This window comes from Rhinoraja longicauda, chromosome 2 (assembly GCF_053455715.1).
Source record: "Rhinoraja longicauda isolate Sanriku21f chromosome 2, sRhiLon1.1, whole genome shotgun sequence".
Classification (NCBI taxonomy): Eukaryota; Metazoa; Chordata; class Chondrichthyes; order Rajiformes; family Arhynchobatidae; genus Rhinoraja; species Rhinoraja longicauda.
The window spans coordinates 15,343,176-15,356,652 of NC_135954.1; the positions used below are offsets into that span (position 1 = coordinate 15,343,176).

Genomic DNA, 13,477 nt, shown 5'->3' on the forward strand with positions numbered 1-13,477 from the left:
TGTCTTTTTCAAATAAGTAGAGGGGAACCATATGAACCATATGACCGTTTCGCCGAACATTTGCGCTTGGTCTGCCAAGGCCTACTGGATGCCTCGGCTGTTAACCATTTTAACTCTCCTTCCCATTCCCATTGGACCTTTCTGTCCTAGACCTCCTCCATTGCCATAATGAGGCCATACACAAAATGGAGGAACAGCATCTCATATTCCGCTTGGGTAGCTTACAACCCAACAGTATGAACATTGAATTTGTTAATTTGATGTAAAATCTAATGACACCCTCCCCATCATCCTCCCCCTCCCCCTCCGTGCCCCACCTGGACTTGCACCTACTTTTGCCCTCCATCCCCCTCCTCCTTCTGCATTCCTTCCTCTAGCTTCACAATTTACAACTCTTCGATCCATCTGTCTCACTTCAATCCGTCTGTCTAGTTTTACTGTTTGGCCTTTGTTCTGACCATCTGCCTATCAAACCTACCCCCCCCCCCCCCCCTGCTTGTGGCTTGTGTCCACCTATTACTTGCTATGCTTTGGCCTGCCTCTCATAGAAACATAGAAAATAGGTGCAGGAGGAGGCCATTTGGCCCTTCAAGCCAATACCCCCATTCATTGTGATCATGGCTGATCATTCACAATCGGTAACCCATGCCTCCCTTCTCCCCATACCCCTTGATTCCGCTAGCCCGGAGAGCTCTATCTAACTCTCTTTTAAAATTCATCCAGTGAATTGGCCTCCACAGCCTTCTGTGGCAGAGAATTCTACAAATTCACAACTTGAAAAAGTTTTTACTCATCTCAGTTTTAAATGGCCTCCCCTTTATTCTTAGACTGTGGCCCCTGGTTGTGGACTCCCCCAACATTGGGAACATTTTTCATGCATCTAGCTTGTCCATTCCTTGTATAATTTTATATGTTTCTATAAGATCCCTTCTCATCCTTCTAAATTCAAGTGAACACAAGCCCAGTCTTTCCAATCTTTCCTCCTATGACAGTCCTGACTGACCTCGTGAACCTACGCTGCACTCCCGCAATAGCAAAGATGTCCTTCCTCAAATGAGGAGACTAAAACTGCACACAATACTCCAGATGTGGTCTCACCAGGGCCCTGTGCAACTGCAGAAGGACCTCTTTACTCCTAACTCAAATCCTCTTGTTATGAAGGCCAACATGCCATTAGCTTTCTTCACTGCCTGCTGTACCTGCACACTGACTTTCAGTGACTGGTGTACAAGGACACCCAGGTCTCATTGCACTTCCCTTTTTCCTAATCTGACACCATTGAGATAATAATCTGCCTCCTTGTTCTTGCCGCCAAAGTGGATAACCTCACATTTATCTACATTATACTGCATCTGCCATGCATCTGCCCACTCACTCAACCTGTCCAAGTCACCCTGCAACTTCCTAGCATTCTCTTCGCAGTTCAAACTGCCACCCAGCTTTGTGTTATCTGCAAATTTGCTAGTGTTACTTTTAATTCCATCATCTAAATCGTTAATATATATTGTAAATAGTTGTGGCCCCAACACCGAGCCTTGCGGCACTCCATTCGCCACTGCCTGCCATTCAGACACTGGATCTGTTTAGTCCTACTCTTTGTTACAGAATACAGAATACAGAATACAGAGCTTTATTTGTCATTCGGTACCAAGGTACCGAACGAAATTACGTTACCAGCAGTCACACAAAAAAAAGAACACAAGACACATAACCCCAACACAAACATCCATCACAGTGACTCCAAACACCCCCTCACTGTGATGGAGGCAACAAAACTTCCGCTCTCTTCCCCACGCCCAAGTCCCCGCGGCCGAGCTGCACCTGGCGCTGAAATATCCCGCGGCCAAGCCGGGCGATGGAAGGCCCCACGGCCGTACCGTGCGCAGCTAAGTCCCGCGGCCGAGCCGCGCCGGGTGATGGAAGGCCCCGCGGCCGAGCCGCACCAGCGATGTAAAGTCCCGCGGCCGAGCCGCACCAGCGATGTAAAGTCCCGCGGCCGAGCCGCGCCGGGCGATGTTAGGTCCCGCGGCCGAGCCGCGCCGGGCGATGGAAGGCCCCGCGGCCGAGCCGCACCAGTGATGTAAAGTCCCGCGGCCGAGCTGTTTCCAGTCTGCCAACCAATTCTCTATCCATGTCAATACACTACCCCCAATACCATGTGCTCTAATTTTGCACACTAATCACCTGTGTGGGACCTTATAAATGCTTTCTGAAAGTTCAGATACATTACATCCACTGGCTCTCCTTCATCCATTTTACTTGTAACATCCTCAAAAAATTCCAGAAGATTAGTCAACCAGGATTTCCCCATCATAAATCAATGCTGACTTGGACCAATCATTTTACTGCTATCCAGATGCACCGTTATTACTTCTTTAATAATTGACTCCAGCATCTTCCCCACCACCGATGTCAGGCTAACTGGTCTACAATTCCTCGTTTTTTCTCTCGCTCCTTTCTTGAAAAGTGGAATAATATTAGCTACTCTCCAATCCATAGGAACTGATCCTGAATCTGTAAAACATTGGAAAATGATCACGAATGCGTCCACAATTTCTAGAGCCACCTCCTTGAGTACCCTGGGATGCAGACCATCAGACCCTGGGGATTAATCAGCCTTCAGTCCCATCAGTCTACCCAATACTATTTCTCACCTAATGCAAATTTCTTTCAGTTCCTCGGTCTCCCTAGATCCTCTGTTCTTTAGTACATCTGGGAGATTGTTTGTGTCTTCCTTAGTGAAGAAAGAACCAAAGTACCTGTTCAACTCTTCTGCCATTTCCTTGTTCCCCAAAATAATTTCACCTGTTTCTGCCTTCAAGGGACCCACATTTGTCTTTACTAATCTTTTTCTCTTAACATACTTAAAGAAGCATTTACTATCCTTCTTTATATTCTTGGCCAGCTTACCTTCGTACTTCATCTTTTCACCCTTTATTGCCCTTTGTGTTACCTTCTGATGTCCTATGAAAGTTTCCCAATCCTCTGGCTTCACTCTACTCTTTGCTATGTTATACACCTTTTCCTTTAGTTTCATGCTATCCCTAACTTCCCTTCTCAGCCACGGTTGCCTCTTACTCCCCTGAAAATCTTTTTTCCTCTTTGGAATGAAATGATCCTGCATCTTCTGGATTATGCCCAGAAATTCCTGCCATTGCTGTTCCACCGTCATTCCTGCTAGGATCCTTTTCCAGTCGACCTTGGCCTATACACTGGAATTTAGAAGGATGAGAGGGGATCTTATCGAAACGTATAAGATTATTAAGGGGTTGGACACGTTAGAGGCAGGAAACATGTTCCCAATGTTGGGGGAGTCCAGAACCAGGGGCCACAGTTTAAGAATAAGGTGTAGGCCATTTAGAACAGAGATGAGGAAAAACTTTTTTAGTCAGAGAGTTGTGAATCTGTGGAATTCTCTGCCTCAGAGGGCAGTGGAGGCCAATTCTCTGAATACATTCAAGAGAGAGCTAGATAGAGCTCTTAAGGATATGGGGTATGGGGAGAAAGCGGGAATGGGGTACTGATTGAGAATGATCAGCCATGATCACATTGAATGGCGGTGCTGGCTCGAAGGGCCGAATGGCCTCCTCCTGCACCTATTGTCTATTGTCTATTGGCCAGCTCCTCTCTCATGCCTTCATAGTCCCCTTCGTTCAACTGCAACACTGACACCTGATTTAACCTTCTCCCTCTCCCCCTCTCTCTTAGATTTCTTCCTCACTCCCTCCTCAGTCTGAAGAAGGGTCCTGACCCAAAACATTACCAAACCATTTTCCCCAGAGATGCTGCCTGATCTGCTGAGTTCCAGCATTCAGGGCAAAAATAGTTGGGTTCCCCTGAAGATTTTACTGAAAAAGCAGGGATAGAGATAGGCATTTTGGGAATTCAGCCCCATGAGCTTGCTTTATCGGTCTTAAGTGGTTTATGCCTCAGTTCTATCAACCTGCCTTTAATTGGGATCCCTTGACATTCATAACTAATAAAACATCTGTCCTTCTGCGTGCTGGAGGTGTTGGAATCAACATTGTTTAGCGGGTTAAAAGTTCTGCATTTTCACAATTTTCGACATGGAAAATTTTACCTGTGATAGACATAAAATGCTGGAGCATTAAAGGCTGGTGGGTGTATGGAACAAGCAGCCAGAGGAGGTAGTTGAGGCTGGGCCTATCCCAACGTTTAAGAAACAGTTAGAAAGGAACATGGATAGGACAGGTAGGGTTGTCAACTGTCCCGTATTAGCCGGGACATCCCGTATTTTGGGGTAAATTGATTTGTCCCGTACGGGACCGCCCTTGTCCTGTATTAGGCCTGGGGGGCGCTGTAGGCCCAGACGCTGTAGGCCCAGACAGTGTAGTAGGAAATATACTGCAGATGCTGGTTAAAATCTGTGTCTACCTTCCGGACAGTGTAGGTTCGGACAGTGTAGGTCCGGAGGCCCCAGCGCTGCCTAGTGGAGGTTGCGTAGCAACCCGCCTCCCGGCCTGGGCGGCCGCCATTGGTGGAGCAGGAGCACGTGGCCGCTGGCTGGGTGAGGTCACTTGGGGCGAGGGACGGTGATGTCACCTTGTCCCGTATTTGGCACCTCTAAGGACAGGTTTGGAGGGATATGGACCAAGCGCAGGCAGGTGGGACTGGTGTAGCTGGGAGATTGTTGCCGGTGTGGGAAAGTTGGGCCGAAGGGCCTGTTTCCACACTGTATCACTCTATTACTCTATGACTCTATGGACAGGCAGCATCTTTGGATAGAAGGAATTGGTGATATTTCTGGTTGTGATCCTTCTTCAGACTCTTTTGTAGCTCCAGAGTTGTCAACATCTGATTTTAAGATTGCTCTGGACTGCCTCTTCATAAGTAAATCATTTTTCTGCATCTCCCAAAAGCATTAGCTGTTTTGTTTAAGGCCACAATTAGGTCATTGTTGATCCTTCATACTTCAAGGCAGCACAACCCAATTTTGTGCATCAGTGCTGGAGTATCTCAGTGGGTCAGGCAGCATCTCTGGCGAACATAGATAGGTGACATTTTGGTTCGGGACCCTTCTTCACATCAGTCTGAAGAAGTGCCCTGACCTGAAACATCATCTCTTCATGGTCTCCAGAGTTGCTGCCTGACCCGCTGAGTTACTCCAGCACTTTTGCACAAAATTGTATTTTTGTGCAAATTGAGTTACCAAGTTACTGCTGCACTTAGTGTCACTTTGTGTAAACTAGCATCTGCAGTTTCTTGCTTCTACAGTTTTGTGCAACCTGTTCTCATACTTTACTCCAATGCCATCCTAGGGAATAAACATAGAACAGTACAGCACAGGAACAAGCCCTTAGGCCCACAATGTCTATGCCGAACATGATTCCAACACCAACTCTCACCTGTCTGCACACTATCCATGTCCCCCCATTCCCTGCATGTCCATGTGCCTATCCAAAAGTCTCTTAAATCCCACTATCATATAGAACGGAAGTGAGTTTATCTGTGGTACGCTGCTTTTTGTGAATTTGTGTCAGTGCCTTGATCTGGAGTAAAATACTTGAATGTGTAATGGAATTTGATACATTGATAACTTTGTAAAGGGAATTGGCCATACATTCGAAGAGGACATTGGGTTTGAGTGGGAATACGTCAGGAATTGTCAGTGACACGGTGGGCCAAATGACCTTGTGATGTTGGATTCTGTGATACAATATTAGCTGCCGTACATTTAGACTGAAATGAAACATAATTCTTGTATGTTAAAAAAAAAAAAGAGAGTTTGTGAAAGATTCAGCACCCTTTTTTCCCTCCCAGTTCATTCTTCCTGAGAGTGCCTTTGAGATGCAGTATTAATATCAGCCCCTCCTCAATCAACCTTTAAATGTGCCGCTGAATGAAAATTTCACGGCACAATTTCAGGCTGTGGGATTTCAGACCTTCGTCAGTTAATGTTTCAATCTCTGCCGAGCATCTCAATTTGCATCACAATACAATACAATACAATACAATATATCTTTATTGTCATTGTACAGGGGTACAACAAGATTGGGAATGCGCCTCCCATACGATGCAATAAATTAATTAGCTAGTCAGTATTCATTTAAACAACCCAATGAAACAAATTGTAACAGTTTTGAAAACAGAATAAAGTGCAAGTAGATCTGTGCCGGATCACTGTGCGATGTGACCATCCGGCTCAGCAGGACCGGTTCATAGCAGCTATGGCTCTGGGGCTGAAGCTGCTATCTTTTAATATAAGAAGATAACTGCAGATGCTGGTACAAATCGAAGGTATTTATTCACAAAATGCTGGAGTAACTCAGCAGGTCAGGCAGCGTCTCGGGAGAGAAGGAATGGGTGACGTGAGAAGGAATGATGTGCCCATCAGTCTGAAGAAGGGTCTCGACCCGAAACGTCACCCATTCCTTCTCTCCCGAGATGCTGCCTGACCTGCTGAGTTACTCCAGCATTTTGTGAATAAATACCTGCTATCTTTTAACGTTGGAATGCAGCCTGCCTCAGGAATGGGGGAAAGTAAGAGTGCTGATTGGAAAATTGCAGGGCTTGGCTTTCACTGCTACCGAGGAGGCCTTTTGTGGTGAAATGTTGCATAAATAATGCCAACAAGGGTCGAAATTCAGTGGTTGCCATGGAGACCTTTGTGCCTGGGTGAACTCCATTCTCTTGCGCTTGGAAGGCAGTGAGTACTCGGGCTGCCTGCATTGGACGAGGCATTACTAATCAGGAGAAAAAGTTATTTGCTCATTGGAAAGAATGTTAACTTGGAGGGGCTTGGGGTATTCTGCGTTGCTGTTTACCTAGTGTGGTCCATTCTCAGGTGCTTGAGCTGGAAATCTATCGCCCTGAAGTAATGAGGTAATGCTGATTTTTTTTTTCTCCCCCAAACAACAAATGCTTGTGAATTGTGTAAGGTCCTTCAGTTTGTCTTGTCTACAATGCAGTGGGTTTTTTTTTTTCTGGGGCAGGGAGGGAAGGGAGAATTAATTAATTCTGCTTGCCTTGTGAACGAACATGCGTTCAGATAAGAATAGAGACTTTTAGGAGCCAGTTTGATTTACAACAGTTTATCTTGTCATTTATTGTATGAGATAATTCCACAACAAAAATATCCTTGCCTGCAAACAAACCCCCTGCTAACAAAACCGTGCAGCTGGTGACCGTTTTTGCTGATGATTCGACGTCTGCCCCAGTTCTCCCAGGACTCCATCCCTCACGTTCAAAAGTTCAGGTTGTTGCAAAATACTTCCACTTATTTTTCCCCCCGACCTCCAGAATATCGAAGAAGCGTTTCAGATAAAATTGGTAGTGATTATTTATCCTCCCAAGAACTGGAGGCGGGAGCTCTTTCAAAGTTCTTCAAAGAAATAAAAGTGTGTGCACGTGAGAAGGTAGGTCTACTATGTGCTTGTAGAGTTATGTAATGATGAATCCCCCCGTGCGGTGAACAAATAGAGTAAGCATGAAACAAATAAATATAATCAGCTTCTATACCACCAACTCCCCCCCCCCCCCCCCCTCCTTGTCGACCTGGAACCAATGTGCCTGAGACAACAATGCCGCTGAGATCTGCAAAGCTTTTTATCTTGTGTATTTGGGTCGAATCTCGATTCTGTTGTATTGTGTGCCGAAGGTGTTATTTCCAGTTGTTTGAAGAAAAAGCAGTGTGATTTTCATGACTGCGTGTTCCTCTCGACCTTTTATCTCCTCTGCTGCTAAAGTTTTCAGTGCTGTGCACTGTGTGTTGATGTGCGATCTCCCTTGGGTTGGTTATGTGGTCTGCTCTGAACTGAGCAGAATAATATTTTATCGAGACCTGCACTGATTTAAAAGGGAAGCTCAGGAAAAAAATGTTCCCGATGTTGGGGGAGTTCAGAACCAGGGGTCACAGTTTTTAGAATAAGGGGGAAGGCCATTTGGGACTGAGATGAGGAAAAACATCTTCACCCAGAGAGTTATGAATCTGTGGAATTCTCTGCCACAGAAGGCAGTGGAGGCCAATTCACTGGATGTTTTCACAAGAGAGTTAGATTTAGCTCTTAGGGCTAAAGGAATCAAGGGATATGGGGAAATAGCAGGAACAGGGTTCTGATTGTAGATGATTACCCATGATCATATTGAATGGCGGTGCTGGCTCGAAGGGCCGAATGGCCTACTCCTGCACCTATTTTTCCATATTTTCTGTTTCTAAGTTAAGGCGGCAGATAAGCATTTGGTCCACAAGGAGAACGCCCTCATTTAAGGTCTTTGATGAAGCTGGGGCTTCTGTGCTGCATTTCGATGGAACTGTTAAGCTTTGCATCTTTATAAATGCAAATTATCAACTGTGACTGCAGATATCAGGACAACAGGGCCATCTGATCTGGAATGGGGAAAAAGGAAAGGAGCCAAAAAGCTGGAAAATATCCAAGATGTATTTTCAACTATGATCTCCCCAGCAAAATACCCAAAGTGCCTCAGGTTTTTGCTGCATTATTCACACTATGCTTTTAGCCTTATTTTTTTGCTTTTTTTAAACATTCTGGGGACGGCATAGTTGCACAGCGGTAGAGTTGCTGCCTCAGCGCCAGAGACTAGGTACGATCCTGACCTGGGATGCTGTCTGCATTGGCTTTTGTGCGTTCTCCCTGTCACCACGTGTGTTTTCTCCAGGTGCTCCGGTCTCCTCCCACTTTCTAAGGACGTGCAGGTTTGTAGGTTAATTGCCCCTAATGTGTAGGATAGAACTAGAGTACAGGTGATTGCTGGTCGCCGTGGAGTCGATGGGCCGAATGGCCTGTTTCCACGCTGTATCTCTAAACTAAACTAAACTAGATGGTCTCATTAATTCTTTAATTTCCACATTAACCTTGAATTTGATGAGTTGTGCCTTGCTGTCGTTGCCTGAGGTGATTATGTGTATTAGTGTCCTTTCATGGTTCATGTTGTCATTGAACATCTGTTGGTCAAGCTAGGTCTTATGCGAAACTCACTTGGAGCTGCATACGTATTCATGTTTGTCCAATTTGAGGTATTGAGATGAACTGTCAGATGCCTCAGCTGCTCCACGCAGCATCAATTGGAAACTCAGTTTAGTTTATGGATACAGTGTGGAAACAGGCCCTTCGGCCCAACAAGTTCACGCTGATCAGCGATCCTCGCACTCTTAACGCTATCCTACACACTAGGGACAGTTTACAATTATACCAAGGCAATTCACCTACAAACCTGTACATCTTTGGTGTGTGGGAGGAAATCCGAGCAGTGGAAAAAAACCATGCAGGTCAAAGGGAGAATGTACAGACAAGCACCTGTATTCAGGATCGAACCTGGGTCTATGGCGCTGTAAGGGAGCAAGTCTACCGCTGCGCCACCATGCCGCTCTGATATCTGATCCACATGCAGCCTTTGGAGCATAGTCATTAAGGAAACTAATCCTAACAAAAAATATTTATTTGGTGAAGTAAATTTTGGCATAGAATAAATTTTAACCCCACTCGATCTTAATGTACAGTACCAACCTGCCAATACTTAGTTAAATATCACAAGGAATCCCTCGTTTTCACACCTTACCCTTCCGTATCTCTGTGTCTCCCTCTCCCCTGACTCTCAGTCTGAAGAAGGGTCTGAACCCGAAAAGTCACCCATTCCTTCTCTCCAGAGATGTTGCCTGTCCCACTGAGTTACTCCAGCATTTTGTGTCTATCACAAGAGACTTGACAAGCTTTGGTTTGATTGAAGGGATGTTTAGAAGGAGGAGAATGTGATAGAACAGTTTATAGAGGAAATCCAAACATCAGGGACAATTTCAGGGAAATTCAAACCTCGGGGATAGATGCAGCTGAAGGCATGGCTGTGAGAGGTGGGGGGTAATACAAGATGGTGATGAACGAGAGATGCCAGAAGTGGAGGGGTGCAGACATCTTCTTCACGGGTTGTAAAACTAGAGGAGTCAGGAGTGTTTATTTGTCATATGCACTGGATATGAATGGGAAGAATTTAATTCTTATTTGCCACAGCTTTAGAGGTTTTACAGATTTGGGTGCAGGGAGGAGGCCAATGCTACAGGGTAATTTGAACATGTTGATTACCATTTTAAGACCAAATAAAACCTGTGCAGAGGTATAGTTGAAAGATCTATGATATTCCAGAAATCTTTCCCTAATTTTGTTCAAAGCAGAGTCCAAACCTCAGTGGTGGTAATGGAAAACAAATAAAACTTTAGTTACTGGAATTTGAAACCGAAACAGAAATGCTGGAATAGCTCAGCCAGTCAAGCAACACCTGCAGGAAAAGTGATCAACTAAAATTTCAGATGGAAAGCCCTTCATCAGAACTACTGTGGTAAATTGAGATTGGAGAGGGACATTCACAGATAAAACGAATGATTAAACATGGTAATTGCAGAGCTAAAGCTTTTGCATAGCTGTTTTGACCTGACATCTTTGCAAATAGTCCTCTATTGGTTCATTGGACAAACTGATGCAGGAAATTTAAAAAAAATCCTCTCAGATCACAAATAAACGGTGGGACTGTCATATGTTGAAAGACTGGAACGACTGGGCTTGTACACACTGGAATTTAGAAGGATGAGAGGGGATCTTATTGAAACATATAAGATTATTAAGGGATTGGACACTCTAGAGGCAGGAAACATGTTCCCAACGTTGGGGGAGTCCAGAACCAGGGGCCACAATTTAAAAATAAGGGGTGGGTCATTTAGAACGGAGATCAGGAAAAGCTTTTTCACTCAGAGAGTTGTAAATCTGTGGAATTCTCTGCCTCAGAAGGCAGTGTAGGCCAATTCCCTGGATGCTTTCAAGAGAGATTTAGATGGAGCTCTTAATGATAGCGGAGTCAGGGGGTATGGGGAGAGGGCAGGAATGGGGTACTGATTGTGGATGATCAGCCATGATCACAAGGTAACGTTCAGTGCTTTCCAAAATGTTAAAATATTTTAACGTAAGAATTTGGGTTATTTTATCTGTATGCTAAATGTACTGCTAGCACTGGAGGGATAGAATTGAGGGATGCATAAGATAGTATAGTCGGAGACATACAGTTCTCTTTGTGGAGCGTTATGGTTCTGAAGGTGGTCCCAAAAAGAGAATTTTTGCAGCAACTTCCATGGCCTTAGAAGATCCCATTGGACATTGCGCTACCAGTAAATTACTTCTGAAATATAGCCATTGTAAGGGAGGAAATATAGCAATGACTTTAGACTTCCACCGAGTCCATGTCAACCAGCGATCGCTCCGCACACTTGCACTACCCTACACACTGGGGACTAATTACAATTTTAGTGAGGCAAATTAACCTACAAACTCTTTGGAGTGTGGGAGGAAACCGGAGCACCCGGAGAAAACCCACATGGTCCCAGGGAGAACTTACAAACTCTGTACGGACCGCCCCCGTAGTCAGGATGGAACGCGGGTCACTGGCGCTGTAAGGCTGCAATAGTGCTGCTGTGCCACCCCCTTTGTGGACCACAGACTATAACGTGATAAATATTCACAGCAGCATCGCCAATAACAGTTCAATCCTGACCTCGGGCGCTACCTATGTGGAATTTGCAGGTTATTCCTTTGACCCTGAGGATTTCCTCTTGCCTCACATCCCAAAGATTTGGCCACTGCAAATTGTCCCTGGAGAGGAGGTGACTGGAAGAATTCTGGGGAATTGATGAGAAAGTGGAGCGAGAAAAAAATGGGCTTAAAGTAGGATTAGCGTAAATTAGTAGTTGATAGCACTGCTATCTATTAAGCGAAATATGAGGTGCTGTTCCTCCAATTGGCGTTGGGCCTCACTTTGACAGTGGAGGAGGCCCAGGACAGAAAGGTCAGAGTGGGAATGGGAGGGGGAGTTTAAAGTTTAGAGATACAATTTTTACATTTACAAAGCCAATTAACCTACAAACCTGTACAGCATGCCTTTGGAGTGTGGGAGGAAACCAAAGATCTCGAAGAAAAGTTAGATAGCGGAATCAAGAGATATGGGGAGAAGGCAGGCACGGGTTACTGATTGTGGATGATCAGCCATGATCACAATGAATGGTGGTGCTGGCTCGAAGGGCCGAATGGCCTCCTCCTGCACCTATTTTCTATGTTTCTATGATAGTCTGCATTGACATTGTGTCCCAGCGAGCCTGTTTCCATGCTTTTTGACTCTATGAATACTGGATAATATTTTGGCTTTTATGGCTAGGATGTTGTGGTTAACTTCCCTGAAGTTATGCCATGGGACCTTGAAGTGTTCTTTAATTTATTGTTTAACCCAAAAAACAGCATCTTTGATATTGCTTTGCGGTCTCAGTATCAGCATATGTGTTCATGCTCCCACAATAACGTTTGAAACCACAATCATCTGACTCAAAGGTACACGTTAACCAACCTGGCCACATCTAACGTGATAAGACAGAAGCACAAAACTAAAGAGGAATTTGGGTCATATTTCAGTCGTATTTTATGTGCACTTGATACTTCGTGAGAATTCTTGAGCAGAGTATGAAGTTTTGGTGGGTTTTAGAATGAAACTGGACCAAGTGGACCCATTGGGCCCAAACCTCTCCTGCATTTGTGCAGCACCCTCCCCTCCCCCTCCCTCCCCCATTCCCCCTCCCTCCCCTCCCCCCTCCCCCACTCCATCTCCCTCAACCCCCTTATCTTCCCTCCCTCCCCCCCTCCCTAGGAGATAGATTTAAACTGTGAATAACTAAAAATATAACACCGATTTCAATGAAACCTCTTCCATTAGCACCAAAGAGAGGACGGTGAGCAAGGTGGGCCTAAAATTGTCGCGCTATCGTGTACTGTTTTGGCTGTAGTTCAGTCACAAACAAACAAACAAACAAACGAGAGTTTCAGTATTTGGATGTGGAATGAAAACTGCCAGTGACTATGATGCTTGTTCAAGTGGCAAGAAACTGCATTAGAGAATGAAACTCAAAGTAATACTTGGCGAGCTGAGTAGTAATGGATGCTCGGAATGTTTAAAAAAGAGTAATCTAATAATTTTGCTTGCTTATGAATGAATAAATAAATGAACAGGAATTATAAATAAGCAAAAATAGGTTTCAGAAATCCTGGTAAAATAACCCAGAATTAGAAGAGGGCGGGCATGGTGGTGCAGCGGTAGTGTTTCTGCCTTACAGCGTTTGCAACCCCAGAGACCCGGGTTCGATTCTGACCACGGGTGCTGTCTGTACATTTTCCCCGTGACCACGTGGGTTTTCTCCAAGATCTTCGGTTTCTTCCCACACTCCAAAGACGTACAGGTTTGCAGGTTAAATTTAATGGGTTTGTATACTTGGTATAAGTGTAAATTGTCCCTAGTGTGTGTAGGCTTGTGTTAATGTGCAGGGATCGCTGGTCGTTGCGGACTCGGTGGGCCGAAGGGCCTGTCACCGTGCCGTATCTCTAAACTAAACTAAACTAAATTACCCACAATGTGCATCTGAAGTTTGAGCTGACTACAGAGCATTGAATTCACTTTCCAGTTTTGCTGATGTGCATGG

At 45.0% G+C, this 13,477-nt stretch overlaps 1 protein-coding gene across 10 annotated transcripts in view; it reads left to right on the forward strand.

Moving 5' to 3' along the window:
• Nucleotides 1-13,477, forward strand: part of ctnnd2b (catenin (cadherin-associated protein), delta 2b) — a 775,275-nt gene that overhangs the window by 320,946 nt on the left and 440,852 nt on the right. The window contains exon 1 of one of the 10 annotated variants that reach the window (XM_078415330.1): nt 6,675-6,843. The exons of 8 other annotated variants lie outside the window; for them this stretch is intronic. The gene's annotated coding sequence lies outside the window, so the exon portion shown is untranslated. Of the gene's footprint in view, nt 1-6,674; nt 6,844-7,290; nt 7,377-13,477 lie in introns of those variants that run through there. One more of the 10 variants, XM_078415340.1, reaches the window with a different exon arrangement.